Below are 19,843 nucleotides of genomic sequence, written 5' to 3'. Positions count from 1 at the left end.
ATTATACAAACCCTGAAATCTTTTCCCTGTCCAAGTATGGGTTTGTTGATTAGGGTGTGTAGTCCAGACAAAGTTAGAGGCAAGCTGATCCTGTTGCCCCCCGAGGGCTTTGCTTTCACTGCGCAGCTTTCCATTAGGTGGTTGCTCCAATGCCGGCTGTGTTACTCTCTACCAGTACCAGCGGGGGAGGGCTCCGTCTAGAAACACTGCCCATATACTGCAAAGCAAGTTTCAAACTTTCTTGTTCCCTGCCGGATCTGCCACTTTAATTTTGTGAGGCGCGAGACCCACTCGACAACTCCTGGCGGCTTCCTGTAGGGGAGCCTCTAATTCAGATGCGTGTCCTCAGGGCGATGTCCCACAATTTGGAGGCCCTGGTCAGTTCACGGGGGAGGCCCTCATACGTGGCTCTAAATCTGTATGCCCGCAGGCCTTACTATTGCGATCGTTCTCTCTGGATAGCTGGAGTGCCGCCTCCCGGTTCCACTGCTCCCACGCGCTAGGCCCAACTTGTCCTTTCGCTTGGTGGGAGGAGTGGGGGCGGAGAGGGGACGCCGGATAGACACCTTCTGCTTCTTGGTGTTCCGTTCCTCCCATTGCCAATGGGCGCTTCTCAGTGACCGTGGCACCGCTGTCTGCAGAGGCACTCCACCTTTTTCCTCCCAGGGGTGCTCGTTCACGGGAGACACCCTGCACCGCTGCTGTTGCGTTTTGTCTCCCCTTCTCCTTTGGATCAGGTCTTAGTTTCTACTCCCCCTGGAGTAATAGCGCTCGTGGGGAACCCTGCTCTTCGGGCCGGAACACCAATCTCTTTATCAGGCTCACAAGGTACGGCAGGCGGCCTCACAGGGCGGGACACCGGGTCCACGACATTCTGGGCAGATATTACTCTGCCGACTCCATCCGCCTATACTTCGGCCCAAGTGTGTATCACCAACACCAACGTCCGCTATCCTCAAGTGAGTCGTCTCGATGTTGTAGCCTTCTTCCAGCGCCGAGGGGCACCAAACTCTATGTTTCTGTTGGCTTTTTCGAGGAGGGTCTGAGGGGGTAATTTTACATGATCTGGTGCATTCCTCTGCCTGCTTCTAATACTGCATCAGTGGGCCCGGTACAGAGCTCACGGAAATACAACCTCCCACTCCGGCAGCCATCTTGGAATCCCTTACTACATCTATTTTAAGTTTCTTGAGGTTACGGGAAGAACAGCCTTCATACCATTACATTATTACAATTACATCTTGTGCATCCTATTGTTTCTTATTCTAGAATCTGGCGTGCGTGTCAAAGCTTTACATTAATATCCATCTTGCAGGTAATCCCTGAAAGGTCCCCATATGTCTTCGGCCTGCGTGACCCCGGTACCATTTCAACATAGCCCTCTTCCCTTTCATTCACATATGTCAATTCTCTAAGCCATTCAAGCACTGTCGGTGCTGAATTAGATTTCTATTTTTGCAAAATACAATTCTTGGCAATTATACAGCAAAGGTTGAACAACATACACATGTTTATATTAACATTACCGATGTCCCCCAGTAGATATTTATCAAGAAGGAGTGTAGGAGGGATCATGGCCATTTCATGCAATGTATGGGCTACCTTGTGCCAGAACAACGCTACCTTCAGGCAGCTCCAAAACAGATGCAGTGTGTTTGCACCCTCTTGTTTACACTTGGGGCATATTGCGCTACTTTCGCTCGTGTGTAGTGTAATCTATTCAGAACTTTGAATTGTCGGAGTCAGGCATTGAGTGAGACCTCTTTAGTTAAGAGACAAAACCTTTGCCATTTAGTCTCATTTATATGTGTTCCTGTGTATTCCTCCCACTTCCTCTTGGCTATGTTGTGTTCTCTCTGCCTTGTATTTTCACATATAGTCTAAATAGCAGACCTTTACGGTCCACCCCGTGTGTCACCATTTCAATGCTGTCGCATAGTGTCAGTTCCTGGGGGAACAATGGCCATTTCTTCCTGACCGCTGCACGCATGCAGTGGTATTGTAATGTCCTGACTGGATTGTCCCCTAGTTTCGACCTAAATTCATCCAACGTCACAAATCTGCTCTCAGGGTATAGATCTCCTAGTTTCAGGACATTCCCTGGGTCCCATGCCCTTCGAATGTCGCTGTCGAATGTGGGACAGAGCTGGGGCAATTCCACAGAGGGATTTTGCTGCAATAGGGAGCATCTGTGCCTAACCTGCTGAATATTAGGTTCCACGCTCTCACAGTTGAGTACTGAATCGAATGTGCATGTATCAACATAGTGATCACTTGATATAACCGACTTAAGATCAGCTGGGGACGTCCAGTAACACTCTCGTGCAAGATGTGGTGCGTTCTGATCGCATCTGTACCAGAGCCCTGCGTAGTGAGCCTGTGCCAGCAAATAATACAGTCTAAAATCCAGGGTCGCTAGGCCTCCCCTATCGTAGGGCTCTGTCAGAGATTCCCAATTTATGCGGGCCGCTCCTCCACCCCAGACGAACCGTACAGCAAATGTGCAGAGTTTAGTAAAGAATTTGCAGCCTGGCCATATTGGAATGGTGTTAAGTAATATAGTAGCTTGGGCACCACTAACATCTTCAGCAATGAAATTCTACCATAGAGCAACATGGGGTATTTAGCCCGAAGATTCAGCTTCACTTCTAGTGTATGAAGATATGTTTTGTGGTTGTTTTAGCAGTTTCTTGGTCCGTGATACTACGACCCCTAGGTATTTGAGTTGGTCTGCGCCCAATGAAACCCATAGAGGGTCTCTGGTTTTTTCATGTTTTCAGTGAGTGAGAATAGTTCGGCGTTAATCTTGTATCCTGAGTATTTTGTAAATCTAGCCACTTCCACCATCACTGGCTGGATATTTATTCCAGGATTTCTTATATACAGTAAGGCGTCATCTGCATATAATGAGATTATCTGGCGGGGCCTGGCTATGTGTATCCCTCTATGTCCGTGGTGATCTCGCATCTGTAGTGCAAGCGGTTCTATTGTGAGGGCGAAGAGGAGAGGGAGAAGAGGCATCCCTGTCGCACTCCACTAGCCAATGTAAATGATTGTGCTAGAGGCCCGTTTGGGCACACCTAAGCCGTTGGATTCATGTATATTAGCCACACATACCTCCCAGCTCAAACCGTTCCAATGAACCAAAAAGGAGGTTCCATGAGACTGAGTCAAATGCCTTCTCAGCATTCAACGAGGCAACAACGGCAGAAGCTTCAGTGTCTATTGGTGAGATAATCCCATTGAGGTGTCGTAGGTTCAGTGCGGGTGATCTTCCCGGTTTGAAGCCAGACTGGTCAGGATGCAAAAGTCCAGGCACATAAGGAAGGAGTCTGTTAGCCAGGACTTTCGCGAATACATTCGCGTCCGCGTTTATCAATGAAAGCGGGCGATACAAGGATACTTCCTCAGGGGGTCTGCCTGTTTTCAGCAGCACTGTTATTACTGCCTCTGATGTCGATGGTGGGAGAAGGCCGTTGGAACAGTACTCCTCCCACATTTTAAGTAGGCGAGGAGCTAGGAGATCCTTATATGTTTTGTAGAGCTCTATTCCAAGCCCATCCAGACACAGCGCTTTGCCTGTGGCCAGTGAAGGGATATCTTCAGACACTTCCTACAGTGTTATCGGTCTACTCAGTATCTCTATGGCTTCGTCATCCAGAGTAGGAAGAGATAGCTCACTTAAGTACTGGTCTACTTCCTCTGCTGTGCGATTGTTTGCGTTGGAATATAGTTCTTGGTAGTATTTCCGAAATACTGCATTTATCGCCCCGTCTCCATTATGTGTTGTCCCCCGGGTCCCTCTATGCCTGTAATGGGCTGAGCCCCCCTTTCGCCCGTAGCTATTCCCACCAGCAGGTGACCTGGCCTGTCCTCCTCCCCATATCTAAAGCATTGTACTTTTTTCATCATTAGTCATACCTCCTGGTCAGCTAGCTCCTGGAATTTCAACAAGTTCCCCTTAATTATCCCGAGAAGTGCCCTGTCACCGGTCAACCCGTATTCATTTTCAAGTTTCTTCAGTCCCTGTTCTGTACTATGTAGGTCTCGTCTAGTGCTTTTGAGTATCCCAGTTGTGGAGGATATCATGGTGCCTATTAAACATACCTTAAATGTTTCCCACACAGTTGCATAGCACGACACTGAGTTTTTGTTTATCATGAAGAACTCTTCTATTTCTACGCATAGGGCTGCAGCCAATGCTGCATCTGTTAGTGCCGCTGGTGACATTCTCCATAATGGTCAGGGTCTAGCTTTAGCAGCGAGCACTAGAGATATCAGCACTGGGGAATGACCCAAAAGGGTGCATGGCAGAATTCTGCTCTCACAGTCTTTACGACCACGTCGCTGACATCAACAAAAAGTCAGTTCAGGACAATGCATCGTGTACCATGGAATAATGTGTGTATTCGAGAGTATTAGGGTGTCCTTGCGTCCATACGTCAATCTGTTTGTGTTGTGTCATTGTTTGTTGAATTGTTTGGGCCGCGGCTGTAAGCCTACGGTGTCTACTGCTAGATCTGTCTATGGTTATGTCGAGGATCGTGTTGAAGTCCCCTCCCCATAAAATGGGGTTGTCTGCCATCTTCCCTATTAGCTTAGATATGTGGGCAAAAAAATTGGGGTCGATGTTTGGATCATATGCGTACACTAATGTAATTTCCTGCCCGTAGCCGTCCCTGTCACAATAACTATTCTCCCTTCGGGATCAATCTGAGCCTCCACAGCCTGAAACATTAATGATTTATGTATTAGGGCGATTACCCCTCTTCCCAGCGATGAATATGAGGTATAATATCTTTGTTTGCCCACCTTTGGTGCAAACTTATCATGGATTGGAGGGCATGTGTCTCTTGCAACATAACAATTGTAGGGGAGTGCCTTTCAAGATAGGACAGAATCTTTCGAGCTTTGACGGGGTTATTAAGGCCTTGCACATTCCATGACAGCAGTATTATTGAATCACCCATGTGGTTCTAGCTTGTAAATATCGTCTATATATATCTTCCTGTACAACCAAGTTTGCAGGTGAATGTTGAATCCACCCGTTTGCCTGTCTGCGAGCTTCTACCCCTCGCCCAACATCTCCTCCCCCATCCCAGTTCCCAACTCCCCTCCATTCCCCAACTCTGTAAACTCCCCTTCTCCTCCCCCACTCTCACCATCTACCCAAACATAATGATATACCCTTTGTGTAACCATGGAACTTCCCAAGGCCGTGTTGTCAGCAGCTGCCTGTCGAGTGCCCCAGCTAAATTATTGTGTGCCTGTAGTTTTGTTGAAATCGAAAGCTATTGTCATACGGATATACTGCTGACTCCTGTTCACTCGCCACCGTCCTCTGGCCCCTCGCCCAGTCCCAAAGCATGGTTTTGATCTCCGTCGTGGTCCGGCTGTGGATGGGGGATGGTTGCCTCCACATAATTCATAGCGTCTGTAGAATTTTTGAAAAAATCCGGTCTTCCTCCATATTGAATCCAGTGTTTCGCCGGAAACATTAGGGCATATGTGCCTTGCCTAGCTCTCAACAATCGTTTCACTCGATCATATGTTTTACGTTGGGCTTGTATTCCAGCTGCAAAGTCTGGCTTGTTTGCTTCATAGCGCTTTCAAATTTCAGGATAAAGTCTCTGTCTCTATAATTGAGCATTTTGGCAACGATTGTGCGTGGAGGGGCACTGGTCTAGGCACTGGGGCGAGGGTGCGGTTTGCCCACTCAACAAGGAAGTGTGAGGATAAAGAGGCCGGTGTGAATAGGGTTTTGAGCAGAGTTTCAATGAATGGTTCCATTGGACCTTTCCACGCTGCCTCCAGTACACCTACTATGCATCTGTTTTTCCGTGATCGCAATTCTAAATCTTCGCATTTGCCTTTTATTTTGTTGAGTTCGATCTTCAGGCTGGAGATGTCGCGGTCGTGTTGTCCCACCTTATCATCCACCTCGCTAATTCTTGTTTCTGCCTCGTTGATGCGGCTGCTCTCCTTTTCCAGCTTGAAGTGATCCAATGGTTGCCACAATGTCGTCCAGCTAAACGTTCACTGACATGAATCCACTTTGCATGGCTGCCAACAGATGGTCCTCCTGGGCGTTTTTAGTTGTTGATCCGCATTCACAGGAAGGGTCTGATGTCCCTGGGGTTGGAGTGTGAGAGTTCGTAAAGGAGTCCATTGGGCCTTTTCCCTTCCCTGTGCCTTTCGTCATGTTGTGTTCCGAGGTTCGAATGGACATGTTTGCGTAGGCAGCAGGGACGTTATCGCTCCTTTCCTTGAATTGGGACTGGCTGAGGAGTACGTTTGTGTTGGAACTCTGCAATACTGATAGTATCTCACGGGGTTGAAGTGTGGCTTCACTGCGGTTTGTAATCAGGGTGTGGTCCACCGTCATGGTCAGTGCCCACCCCAGATTCCTCATCGCATATACGGATTTAGTTTCCTGCCTTTCCAGAGATCTGATCAGTAGCTACGAAGGATGATCCGCGCTCTTGTATTGCGTGGGTTACCCCTGTATTTCCGTTGTGTGTCACCCAGGTACAGAATAGTGTGCTCGAGGTTTGGCCCTGTTTGTGGTCCAAGTATTTTGGTCTTTGTGATGGTTGTTGTACATCAATAGCTGAACGGATGGGACTCTGGAGGTTAGTAGGGGGGGGGCAGTCACATGCTTGGGGGTCAGTCCTGCGCCGGCGGCAGCCGTTATCTTGTGCCTGTCCGATATTGCGACCTCAGTGTGGTTATTCCTCATTGTTTGCAACCGGGCGCACCGCCACTCAAAACCTGCAGCAGGAGCGCTTGTATGCTGCCCACCTGGAAGTTCCTTTTTGCCGCCTCCCAATGTGACCGCCTATGGTTATGCTGCATCTACAGATGTGCAGTCAATGATGGGCGAGGGGAGCCCTGGGCAGTGGTTGTCTGGGGCCGTGTGGGCTTCTGCCCGTCTATGCCTGGAGATGAGGACTCCGAGGGTGGGGCGGGGGACCCGATTCGTGTTTGGGGACCAGTCTGCACCACCGGCCGGTTGTTGCAGCCTCAGTGTGGTTGCACATTTACCCCCCCCTGCACTCCATAGTTCAGTTCTTATCATTGGAGCCTTTATGGGCTGCTTATTAGGTGAACGCTACCTGGGAGCTCCCAGTATGTCTATATTAGGCACGGCTGTCTCTGCCGCGTGTTTCAGTAGCTGTTGAGGAGAAGCCCCCGATTCAAATGGGCCGTGGGGGCTTGCGCACGTCCGTGCCGGGCGGGGAGATCCGGACGGGGCCCCAATGTCTTGTCCAGAAGCCAATCTAATGCATCCGTTACGGTTTTATAAAAAAACTCTAGAGTGTCCCGAGCTGCAGCGTTACCTTCAGTTGATGGTCAGGAACAACTCCCGCAGTGTCTCTTCCCCACCTCTTTGGTGAAATATCTGGAAGGGAGGTGTAGCTTTTCCACAATAAGAGAATGGCGCGGGCCGCCCCTCTCCCTCGCAAGCCTCTGCTGTGCCGGACTTCAGTTGGAGCCCCGCCACCAGGTTTTGGAGGTCTGTACCGGCGGCGGTATGCCCCTCAGCAGGATGATGCTGCCAATCACCTACCCTCAGCCGTCATGTCCCACAGGGCGATCAGCGTTAGTCCCCAGGTGCCACCGCGTCCCTCTGCCACATGAGTATTCCAAGCTCAGGTACTTCTGAGGAATTTTTTAATCAATAAGGATGCTGCCTGATCAGGGCTTCATGTTCAGGCAGACATTACTTTCGTTGCTCAACAGCGCACCAATCTTTTTATACGGTCTTACTCATCAATAATGTCTGTAATTGTTTGCCCATTTTCCAATTATCCTTCGGTCACAAGATTGGCCAGGGCTGTTGCGCCCCACCACTTCACGATGTATGCTTTAGTTCCTCGTCATAGTATTCAGGTGGTACGACTTTCCCCGATATCTACTTGCGTTATTGGGGCACAACACAGGCCAAGGGTTTAAAGGCAACTACTGCCTTCCTGGAGTCAGAAAAAGTGCTGTCAGGGCACAGCTCAGTGGCCCAATTTACTTTAGGACTGTATTTTCCCTCAGCTCTGCTACACAGATGCAGGTTGTGAGTCAGCCGATCTACCAACCACTTACTATGCTGTGGGTAGGTAATACATAGCATGGGCAAGTTTGCATGTGGGCATGGTCAGATCGGATCCAGAGCTGGCTTGCAAGCTTTCAATTTGCTCTTATGTATAAAGTCACACAAAAAAAAAAACAAAACACATTTACACTACTGCAGTGCCGTCACTGGTCTCCCTTTTTCCGATGTGGCACCCCCAACACCATTCCACTCCCCACTATGGATCCTTCAATCCGGGGAGGGAAGGGCAGCTCTGCCACATCCTCCCTATACCTACTGGGTTCAGTAACTAACTCACTGTCACTGTAGTAACTACAGTACTCCTAGTGCATAGTCCCCTTTCTTCCATAATGATGGGAGTCTGACCCACAGGTATGGGATCAGAGCCTTTTGCATCGCAAAAATCAACTTCTCCTTTAAATGTGTTGCACGCACTGACATGCATGTGTGCGCCCGCCCATGCAGACTCCTCCCACTGGCCTTCACGGCAGCCGGACACTACTATATAACCAATTTGCATGGGACAGAGGGTGTGTTGTATGGGGGAAAAGTGGACTAGGAGTACAGTAGTAACTAACTGTTTCTTACTCCCAAGTCCCATCCCCTTTCCACTATACTGATGGGAGCTTTCATTGCCAGAAAAAGATTTGGCGATGGGCAAACTATTGGCTAGGGAATCGGTTACACAGGACAGACTTCCCAAAACTGGGAAACTGCCATCAGTCCAGGAACTGGTGTCCAGGCAGCTTGCAGAAAGCTGATGGTGAAGACAAAGGGCCAGCTCTGCTGATGACATTCCAAAGAGATGTTGCACTGAAAAGCCACAGCACAGCCCTGATGGTTTGAGCATGAATGGAGGCTCGCACTTTTGCATGGTGTAGCACTGCCCGAGGCCTGCAACTAATCACCTAGCAATAGTGGCCTCAGAGGCCTGCGAGCTGGGATACTGTCAAACAAAAAGAATGAAAAAGGCATATGATCTCCTGAATTGCTTAGTTCGATGCAGACAACGCTTGTGCTCTCCCAAAATGGTGTGATTGAGGGTTTGAAAAAAAGGTGGCCAAGGCCACCTCCGTGTTCATATGAAACAAGGACACTACTTTAGGGAAAAAGGTCAGATGAGTGCGCAAAAACCACGTTGTTTTTGTGGAAAACATCATAAGGCTCCGAAGCCGATAGAACTTTATTATTACGGATTCTCTGTGCAGTTATGAGAGCCACCAAAATACAAACCTTCAATCTCAAACCTGAAATCAGTGGAGGCTAAATTTTCTAAATGTTTGAGTGTTCATGACGAAAGGACGAAGTTCAAATTGGGTAAGGTCTTTTGACAGGAGGAGAGACCCTGTTGAGACCCTCTAGGTGTCTGTTCATAACAGGATTGGAAAAGGAAAGACATTTCCTGGGTGGGTCGATAGTTCAAGGATAAGACTGACATGAGTCAACAGATTTAACAACAGCTGTAAAATGGATGAGAAAGGAAAGCATCTCATTCAGAGGGCAAGTCAAGGGACTAATATGGTTGTACTAAGCCCAGTACCAGAACCTGGTGCTCTGACTTCTGTACTAGGCCCAGGTAGATGCCTTCTTGGCTGCCTGAATAATGTCCATGTTTCTGCTGATAACCCAAGACAGCCTAGGGATAGCTGCTCGGGAACCATGCTGTTAAAGCTCAGTAATCGAGGGGAGGGATGGTGAACCCGTTTATGCTATAGAAGATAGTGTGTCAGCAGAAGGGGCATCTGACCCTCCTTCCAAGCTTCCACCATATGGGAAAACCATAAGCAAGTTGGCCACTGCGGGGCTATCAGAATGCAAGTGGCATTCCTGAAGCTGAAGAACCTCTCTAGGAAACTAGAAGAGCAATCTGCAGAAAACAATACAGGGACAGGGAGTTCTAGTGGATTGACAGGGCATCACCAAAACAGTTCCTGCCCACTTCACATTGGGAAGCAAAGAGAGGGCACTTGCTGTTCTCAACCATGCCAAAAGGTCTACTCATGGGTTACCCCAGTGCACGAAAATGGCCTCCCGGGCGGAGGGCTTAATCTCCCATTCGTGATCCAGAGACGTCATCCGGCTGCAAGCCTCTGCATTAAGCACGTCCATGGCCCACAACCAAATATATATTTTTAGCAGGCACAGGGGAGGCGATTTTGTTCATCTTGTTCCCCCTGCTTATTCGGGTAAAACAGAGGTTGAACTGTCAATCTGTATGAGAACTCTCTTCCCTCTGAGTATTAGAAGGAAAGGCCTTAGGGTATTTGTAAAACACCTTCAGTTTGAGGATATTGATATGGAGAAGGTAGGCTTGCCTGCTGGGACCATAGACCGTGCTCAGAGGTCCCATAGTGCCCCTCCCATCCTTGACAGAGAAGTCCATTGTGACGCATTCCTCCGAGGTCCAGGAAACACCCAGAGTCACTGAGCTGGCACACCATGCCAAATCCAGGCCAAGAGAGGCGGGAATCAGCATACAATCCTATTCCAGCCCCATAGATTGAGCTGACCAAGTGTAACTGGAGCAGTCTAATTTTCAAGCGTACCAGTGGTACACAAAGTATGCACCCATTAATTCTAGGAGCCTCTGGAACTACCAACCGGAAGTAGACTTTCTGCTGAAAATGGTTCATAGCCACTAAAAGGTTCACAATCCTTTGATGAGATGGGAAAAACCTTGCAGTCTGGGGCTCCCATATAAATCCAAGAATTGTTAGTGTCTGTGATGGGACCAGAGCAGATTTCTCATGGGTCATGGAAAATACCAGATCGGAGAGAAACAAAAGGAAGCTGGCCACAGTGATCATACGTTTGGTAAATACTCTCCTGAAGGCAGAGGCCTGTACTGAAAATGCCTCATGCTTATGGAGAACCTCAAATCTCTGATGGGCCTCCTAGATAGAAACATGAAGGTACGAATGCTTGAAGTTCACAGAGCACAACCAGTCATACTCCTGAATTGATCTCAGGATCTGGGCAGGCATGCCAGTCTTGAACATTTAGTTGAGAACAACAAAAATTAAAAGGTAGTAAGAATTAGTATTGCCCAAAGGTCAGCCTTCTTGTTCTTGGATACAGAGAATAGACTGGAGTAGAATCCCTGACACCAACCTTTATCGCCTCCATGGACAGGAGCTTCTTGACCCCTTGCTGAAGTGGTATGGATCCCATCAAATTGAGAGGCGGGAGGACAGTGGGTGAAGAACAGATAGACTAGCTCTTGGATACTATAGAAAGTAGCCAAGGCTCCTAGGATGCAGCCTGCCAGTAAGAAAAGTGATGGGGGCGCCTGCAGCCGATTGGTGCTGGGTGGACCTGGCCCGACCCGTTATTGCTGCTTTGGATCTGCTGAAACTGTAGAAGAAGATCCAGCAAAGAAGCCCTTGGAAGAGGTGTAAGGCTGCTTCCTTCTATAACTGCTGTGAGACCTGTCAGGATTTCTGGTTTATCTGTCTTGGAAGAAAGAGAAACCCACTAAAAGATGTCTCCCTGGAGAATGACGATAGCAGAAAGGGTTTATGTGTGGGATTGAAGAGGACCGAAAGAGGCTTAGATGTCTGTATTGAAACTTCCCTTTATTTAGCTCTTCATCCATGGATGGATGAAACAAATCCTGGCCGTTGAATGGTAGGTCCAGTCTTCAACATATTGAGTAAACTTCGATCCATGCATCCAGATCACCCTGCGGATGTCAGTTGCCAATGCCATACCTCTACTGAAGTATTGATAAGGTGGACAATCCACTCAGGGGGAAGATATAAATCCAGATAGAGCATATGTTGCAGATCTGTTCCAGGAGGAGGAGGAACTGAACCCAGGAGCCCAAGGAGTTTGCACCACCGGAGGGACCAAACAAATGTTCCACCTCCCGTGACACTAGAAGGGCATCAGGCTAAGGCCATCCTGGATTTCAGGAGTAAGATGATGGAGGGAAGGGCAGATCTCGTCACCCTGAAGGAACTGAGCCCCTGAGATCCATGCCAGATAGTCTGCTCCCATAGAGATGTAGATCTCCATCCCCAAGCAACAATAACCTTGGAGAGTAGATATCAATGTGGATGATCGTGATGCCCGGCCGCCCCAAGGATGATGCTCCTATTACAGATTTCCCTTATTCAACCAGTGTCTCAGGAAGTTCAAAGGGGTGAACGTATCTTTTCTGGCTGTGGGGGTGGAGGGGAGGTAATAAGGTAGCAATCAGGGGCAGAGTAGCCACTCAAAAGAAAATGAAGCAGTGTGAGATCAGGTCAAGGAACTGACCTTGTAAGAATGAGGGGGTCGGAGGGGTGGACACAGAAGAAGTTCTATCTCTGGTAACAGAAGGGAGAGCCCAAATAACTGGTTTTCTCATGGTGCACTAATGTAATTGTGCAGAACCGTGTCTCCTACCTTGTCTCTCTGATGTCTCTAAAAAGTCAAACTTCCTACTGCACCTCCTCTGAGGTACTCTGACTTCCATCTCCTTCCCCCAGAATCTCATGGTCTCCCAAGCGCTAGTTCTCTCTAGGCTGGACTATTTTAACAGCCTCTTTCTAAATCTACCTGCCTCTACTCTCCGCCCTCTGCAACTAATCCAGAACTGAACTGCAAGACTTGTCCTTCGCTTCAAGACCTGGGATCGTAACTCTCCAGCTCTGAACTCTCTCCATTGGCTCCCAGTGGATGCAAGGATTAAATTCAAAACCCTCAGCATTGTCCACAAGGCTTTCTGGAGCCTGGGTCCAAAATACCTTCAGCTATCCCTCTGCAAATACCGCCCCTCTCGAGCTCTTCGCTCCTCTAACTCCCTCAGCGTCAGTCGTTTTTCAAAGAAACAAGCTGGGGGTAGATCTCCATCTTCGGCTGGTGCCTCCCTCTGCAACAGCCTCCCTGCCACTCTAAAACTTGAGGAGAACCATCTCCGGTTCTGGAAGCACCTCAAGACCTTCCTCTTTGCTTCGGACTTCACTCCCCTGCTGATCTGTTCTCTCTAGGCACTGTGCACCTGGCCACCCTCTGTCCACCTGGCCAAGTTACCTGCTCTCACCCTGCCACCCTCCCGCACTGACTCCGGGCCACCCCTTACACTGGGGTCTGTATCTGTAACCATACAGTCCTCCCCCTGCTTTTTCTTAGTGTACTTATCAGACCTACCCTGTCTGCTGCCTTAAACCGAGCACTTGCCACTTGCTAGCTGCACTACCACTGTTTGTTGCCTTTATTATTTATTTATCTGTTTCTCCTTTGCTCTGCACTTTTCACTTCTCCCCCTTCCACGCACTTTTCCCCTTCCCCTCTCCCGTGCACTTGCGCATTCTCAATGTCACTGGGCCTAGTAAGACCGTTGTTTTGTTCTCCCCTGTTCCCTTCCCTTGCCTTGTCGCGTCTGAAACACTTGTGTACGAGCACGATAGAAATAAAATATTATTATCAATGAGTCAGTTGCTCACCAGTATTTCTCTTCCCATTTCAGATTCAACATGTGGGCAGACTATCAGACTGACCAAGCAACAGGAACACCACCAACAGAGAACCTGAAGTCCTGCCCAGCAAATTGCATGCCAAAACAAGCCGGTGTAGAGCAGACAACATAGCAGAGCGCCCCGGAAAAAATGAGCCGGGAGGGAATGTGGCCATCACAGAGACGGCGAGGCCCCGGCTGGACGCAACAGCAGGGGCTGCGCTTAATCCTGCTAAACCCCTCTTGACAAAAAGAGACTTTGCAACAATAACGGGCACATGTTTCCCCCATAATGTGAAAAGTTATCAAACACTTTAGATGCAGCCATCACACGAGTGCCTGCAGAACAAGTGGGCAGGGCTTAAGCTCTTTTTGAAAGATTCCCCTCACAAGCACACATCCCAGGGCCTGGAAAGCAGACCATATTGCTAGGGGAAGAGAATCAATCCCTGAGAAGGGAGGGATACTTCAGGGGAAAAGGGATGTTCTGGTTGTACCGGGTGAGGTCAGCAATGGAGGTGAAGGATGGCAAAGGGGTCAGCAGAAGGGAGGAAGGAGCAGCGGTTTGTGAAAGATTGTTTGAAAAGGTGAGGTATTGGTTCAGGAGTGTTAATGGCCTTGCAGTGTGAAGTGTGCAAGTATGAGACAAGTGCATAGTAAGGATAGAGTCAGGAGCTGACTGTGAGAAGGCTGGTACTGGGTGAAAGGAGGGTGTTTGAGTAGTAGTGCTTGGAGGGTAGTAGTAGTGCTTGGAGTGGAGCAGTAGTGGTGAAAGGAATAGTAGTGGTAGCATGGGAGTAGTAGTAGTGAAAAGGGGAATATGCAAGGAGAGATGTAAAATCCCGCGTGAGTATACTCTGCAAGTGATAACAAAATGGGAACATATATGTATGATATGGTGATGTGAAAGATTACGGTCATGTGGATGTTATACAGGGTCAATGGAATAGGACTTGGTGATGTATTATGGCATAGGACTTTTGGTTATGTAGTATTGGTGATGAAGTATAAAATAGGACTTTTGGTGATAAAGATTGGATAGGATGGATTGGATTGCAGGTGATGCGTTAAGGCGTAGATAGGATAAGAGGTGGGTTATGTATTGAAATTGTCACGTATTTCTGTTTTTCTACTTTTTATAATGGAAAGGGAACCTCAGCATATATAAAATACTGAGATGAAAGGGATCCCCAGCTTCTAAGGACTGGGAGGTAAGGGATCCTCAGCCATAACAGGGTGAGTAGGTAGTACCACACATTATTCTTCTTATGACGATAAAAGCAATAAGTGGTATTACGTAGTGGCTCGGTATAAGGAATGAGCCTGGATGGTAGTCAATTGTTTGTATATTTTCTCTTGCTGTCTTTTGTGGTAAAAAAGGAAGGAAGGTGGATGAGTCGCGGTGTGTGTGTGTGTGGGTGAAATCAAAGTGAGAAAAAGTAAGGGAGTGGTGAAAAAAGTAGGTTGATCTTTATTTTTGAAGCACATGCAGCATATAGCAGTAGGGTCTAAGTGAAGCATTAGGGATGCGCGCAACATTATGGAGGAAGAAACTCCAATAAAATACATGCATAGGGATCTGCCACTGTATTGTGACAGAATAAACAAACAATTGATAGTAGAAACAAAGGAAGGGAGGACGTCCTGATCCTGGTCAGAGCAGGGCTACCATAACAGAAACATGCTAGAAAAAATTTCCATCTTTGTAGCAGCAAAATATGACGGGATCAAGTAAAAAAAAAAAGAGAAGAGATTCTAGATCTCTGTCAATTAGTTGAGATTATGGAAGATCAGAAAGGTGAAAAAGAGATCCAATGTAAGGGGATATACCCTGTAACGCCTAAACCTGCAGTAGGGTATAAAAGTCCAGTCTATAAGCCTCCAGAGGTAGACCGTGTCAACAGGATTATCAGGATGAGCAACTAGGAGGTGGAGGGGGCTCGAGAGCTTTTGCACCTCCATATAACCCATCCACAAGCTCTAATATGCCCGTAGCATTGGTGTACCCAGAGGGTACACAAGTAGACATAGACAGCGAGTTAAGAGCATTGCAGGAGAGGTTGGTCTGGTTACAAGAACCTGAAGTGGTATCACCAGAAATAAGGGCACCGGTGCAGAAAACGGGGGATTGGAAGTCAGGAGATTTTTTGTTTAGGTTTAACTCTGGGGCAATAAGAAATGTTTGTGTTGAAAAAGATGATGGGCAGAGGCTACGGACGGACCTGGGACAAGAAGTAGAACAAGCAAAGGAAAATGGAGGGGAAGATCAAGGTGGTAAAAATAATTAAGAGGCAGGGCAAGAAGGAGATCAAGGAGAGGAGGCAGTGAGAAACCAGTTCCTGTCACAAGAGGCAGTGAGGAGGGACAGGTAAAGAAATCGACCAGATTTAATCATGGTAGTTCAAGTAGAAGAATACTAAAGGTGTAGAAAACAAAATAGATACGCTGATGTCTCTAATACATAAAGGAGTTGGGATAATGCAGTATGTGCCATGGCCTCAAATGGACAAAAATAATTTGATTAAAGCTCTCCCCCAGTTTATAGACGGAGCTAATAAATGGATCTATGAATTTGAAAACAAACAGCAGGGGTACCCTTAGCAGTAGGAGAGTTTACTGGTCACCATAATTGGGGACCAGGTTGGGGGACATATGGGCAAGGGCTGGGGTAACTCTTGCATATAATGAACATGATGGAGCAGCCCTTGATGAGGTAAAGATGGGTAAGGGTATAGGCTGCCCTACGAAGGATGTAACCAGATACCCCGACTTACATTCTTTAATGCAGTGCACAATGAGTGATGATGAGGTCCAAGTTAGGTTTATTCTTAAGTTACAGGAAATGTGGAGAGTTGAGACAGTACCATTTTTCTATTTTATTGTAAAGAGGGAACTACCAAAAGAGGTCCAGAAGGCACTAGATAAAATTGTGGGAATTGAAGCCGAAGGGTGGGCAGAGATACAAAGTATAATAATCCACAATTGTAAGAGAATCAAGGAGCGGGACAGGGAGACAGTCCAGAAGCGTCAAACTGACGAGGCAAAACTAGTGGAAAAGAAACTAAATAAGGTTGTCGTCCAAACATCAGTGAAGGCACCGGCGCAGATACTCAACAAATTGGGAATGCCACAACTACGGTACTATCGGGTGGAGGACAGGGACAATGGGGTGGGAGGGGGTACAGTACCCCAACCCACAGTGGCAGTGTGAAGGAGCACCAAGGGGAAAAGGAGGATTGCAAGGTGAAAGAGCAGGAGGCTTTGGGGGGGATTGGGCCCCAGGGAGGAGGAATGGGAACATCACAGTGCTGGTGTTGCAGGAAATGGGGGCATTTCGCAAGGGAGTGCAGGAACAGGCCTGGGATGAGATTTAATTATGGGCCATCACTTCCAGGGCAGGGATTCCAAGGACCTCAAAGGAAGGAGACAATAGCAATTTGGTGAGGGGGTCAAAATCAGTTACCTTATGGGACTGACAGGCAAGTGCAACAACTACACCAGGGTGAGGGAACACAGTTTAACAGAATGGCAGTGGGAACAAGCACCCCATTCCAAGGAGTTACAATAACGGGGGTGGCCCTTTTTTCATTCTCCAGGACAAATACATATTCTGATTAGGACAGCCCACAGAAAGCACTTGCATATCCAATCCTATTGATAACCACGCACCCTGAAGAGGGGCCTCTGGTGGAAGAGGAAACAGGCAATTTATATTTATGGTAAATTCAGGTGCAACCAAATCATACATCATGGAGGGGAACATTCCATTATCAGGTAAAACTCTTCACATGCAGGGATTCTCTGGGGCTATTTCTACAGTACCATACACTGAGGAGCTGGATATAAAAGTTGGAGGGGAGGTAGTACGAGCCACCTTGTTATATTCAGAGAGTTCCCCTGTGAACTTGTTTGGTAGGGATCTGCTCAGTAAACTAAATAGAAATGCATCTGTCACAGTTCAAGGGGTAGTGTGTTCCACTCCAGGGATGTGTGAAGCTCAAGCAATGGTAATAATCAATGCAATAGCAAGGGAGTCAGTAGTCCATGGGGTTCCTGTGGTCCTAGATATATTTATTTTAATTGTATTAAGTTATTAGTAAAAGCAGTGTCTCAAATTGCGAAAAAGTGCTGGTGAGTGCCTACAGATTTTATTTTCTGACCCATTGTGCCACCCGAGATTGTGGCAAGGACAATATTGTCATTAGAGTTACAAGGACTAGTAGTATCAGACAAAAGAGCAGTCCTAATTGGAACAGACCAGGACGGGTGTGAGTGGCGCACAATATTATGTATAGACCTGACAGTACAATTAAAGGAAATGACGGACAAGGAGTTATTTGCAGACAGTGAACAAAATGGGGAGATTATTTTGGGAATCTGCATCCCCTGCGATATCATGATGCAGTATAGGGAGGTACAGTGCCCCCTAATGGCAGTGGTAACTCAGATGTTTTTTGAGGAGGAAATGCGATATGTGCCAGCACAAGTATAGACTGTTAATCCACATGATGTTGGGTTACTGAGAGCTGTGACTCTAGTACAGATTACATTGACGTACGGTGCTTAGCACAAATCATCCGGTATGTGGATGATTGTTTGGTATGTAGTGAAAATGAACATCAGTGCAGGAGGGATTCTGTTGCATTATTGTAATTGCTGGCTCACAAAGGGTACAAGGCAGATAAAAAGAAACTACAATACTGCCAACAGGAGGTACTATACTTGGGACAATTCATTTTTGCAATGGGGATTTTTTTTTATCAGATAGGGTGGCGGCAGTACGCGCCACCCCTAAGCCCAGCAGTGTGAAGGAAATGCAGCAGTGTTTTTGGGCTTATGTAATTATTGTAGGGCATGGATCCTAAACTAGACAGTTTACACAAGGCCACTGTTACAAAGTCTTAGGAAAGGACAAAGGACTTAAAAGTACATTTGAATAGACTGACAAAGTGACTAGACAATTTGAGGACTTAAAAGGAGCTATTTGCACGGCCCCTGTTTTAACAACTCTGGATTATACACAGAAGTTTTATTTATTTTCCCACTCTGATGAACGGCTCATGCACTGACGGAAGGAGACATATTATATGTTGATGGGTCATAAATAATTGACCAGGGGACGGGACGGAAGCACACCGGGGCGGTAGAGGCGTGCGGTATAGGGGGTGAGAAATAGTGACCACCCATGTAGACAGCGATACCATGGTTCCATACACAGCATTTCCCATATTATAACTGGACCATTATTATCTGAGGTACTGATCAGCCCCAGGTTTAAAGGTCCAATTGAGGTGGTGTTCTGTACTCTCTTCATCCGTATGAAGGAGTTCGATATTGGGTGCATCACTCGGATGTCCTAATAGCACCCGAAACAAGGCAAAGTTTAGTAAGGGCATTCCCAAAGAAGAGACATGTTTGAGGATCCATGCAGGGTGGTGTGCAGTGGCACACGCCTGCTTTTTTCATGTTTCGTTTTTTTCTTTTGTCAATTTTTCTTTTTCAATTTTCTTTTCGGCCCTGGTGGAAAAAGGGTCTCCCTCTTTCTCTCTCTCCGTCTCCCTCTTTCTTGATAACCTTTTTTCTCCTCGCCAGGAATAAGCAAAGATGGTTGACCGACCTCTCTGTTATGTAGGGATAATATAAATAAAGATGTTATTTAGGCTAGAAATTTAGTAGCATTATGATGTTGTGTACGACACTGGTCGTGGTTGTTGGAGTGGATGAAGGTAGGTTTGTTATATGGGGTGGCCATATAAAGGGAGAGGGGGTGATAGTTGGAAAATAATGTTAATATAAATATATGTATGAAACAAAAACACAATCACAAAATGTTTCACCTTTTGCCGGCCACCCCTACAAGTTTTCGTAGATGAATGAAACAGGAAGTATGGGTGACGTATGATTTATATAAGGGGTTGGGGCTTTGAAACTATTTCTGACATCCACAAAGTAGAAACATTAAATAGCTGGTACTCTGATATGCACATTGCAGAAGGAATATAATCAAAGAAAGCTGTTACCTGGGTGCACTTATCCCGCACACATTAGGGGCTCCTAAGGTTTTAGTTCCACATCCAGTCCCAATTACAGATGCACAATGCTGGGTACATCTTGCACTATATGGGATAAAGGGCACGTTCCAGGCACACAACGTGCAGTTGAGGAGCATTGATCTATACCCAGCGTTATGAAATGGCAACACAAAATAAGACTGAAGTCTTATTCTTTCCCTCCAATACTCTTCCCCCCCCTCCCTCTCCTCCACCTTTCATTCACTTTCCCCCCACTAATCTTCCTATCTCTACCCACGCTCGCAA

At 47.2% G+C, this 19,843-nt stretch overlaps 1 protein-coding gene across 5 annotated transcripts in view; it reads right to left on the bottom strand.

Annotated features, from left to right (window-relative positions):
* Positions 1 to 19,843, bottom strand: part of ELMO2 (engulfment and cell motility 2) — a 1,054,165-nt gene that overhangs the window by 302,954 nt on the left and 731,368 nt on the right. The gene's annotated exons all lie outside the window — the stretch shown is intronic.

The sequence above is a fragment of the Ambystoma mexicanum genome, chromosome 3p, assembly GCF_040938575.1.
Source record: "Ambystoma mexicanum isolate Mex_15411 chromosome 3p, UKY_AmexF1_1, whole genome shotgun sequence".
Classification (NCBI taxonomy): Eukaryota; Metazoa; Chordata; class Amphibia; order Caudata; family Ambystomatidae; genus Ambystoma; species Ambystoma mexicanum.
Note: the sequence above shows the minus strand (reverse complement) of the source record. Positions and strands in the feature narration are given on the sequence as shown.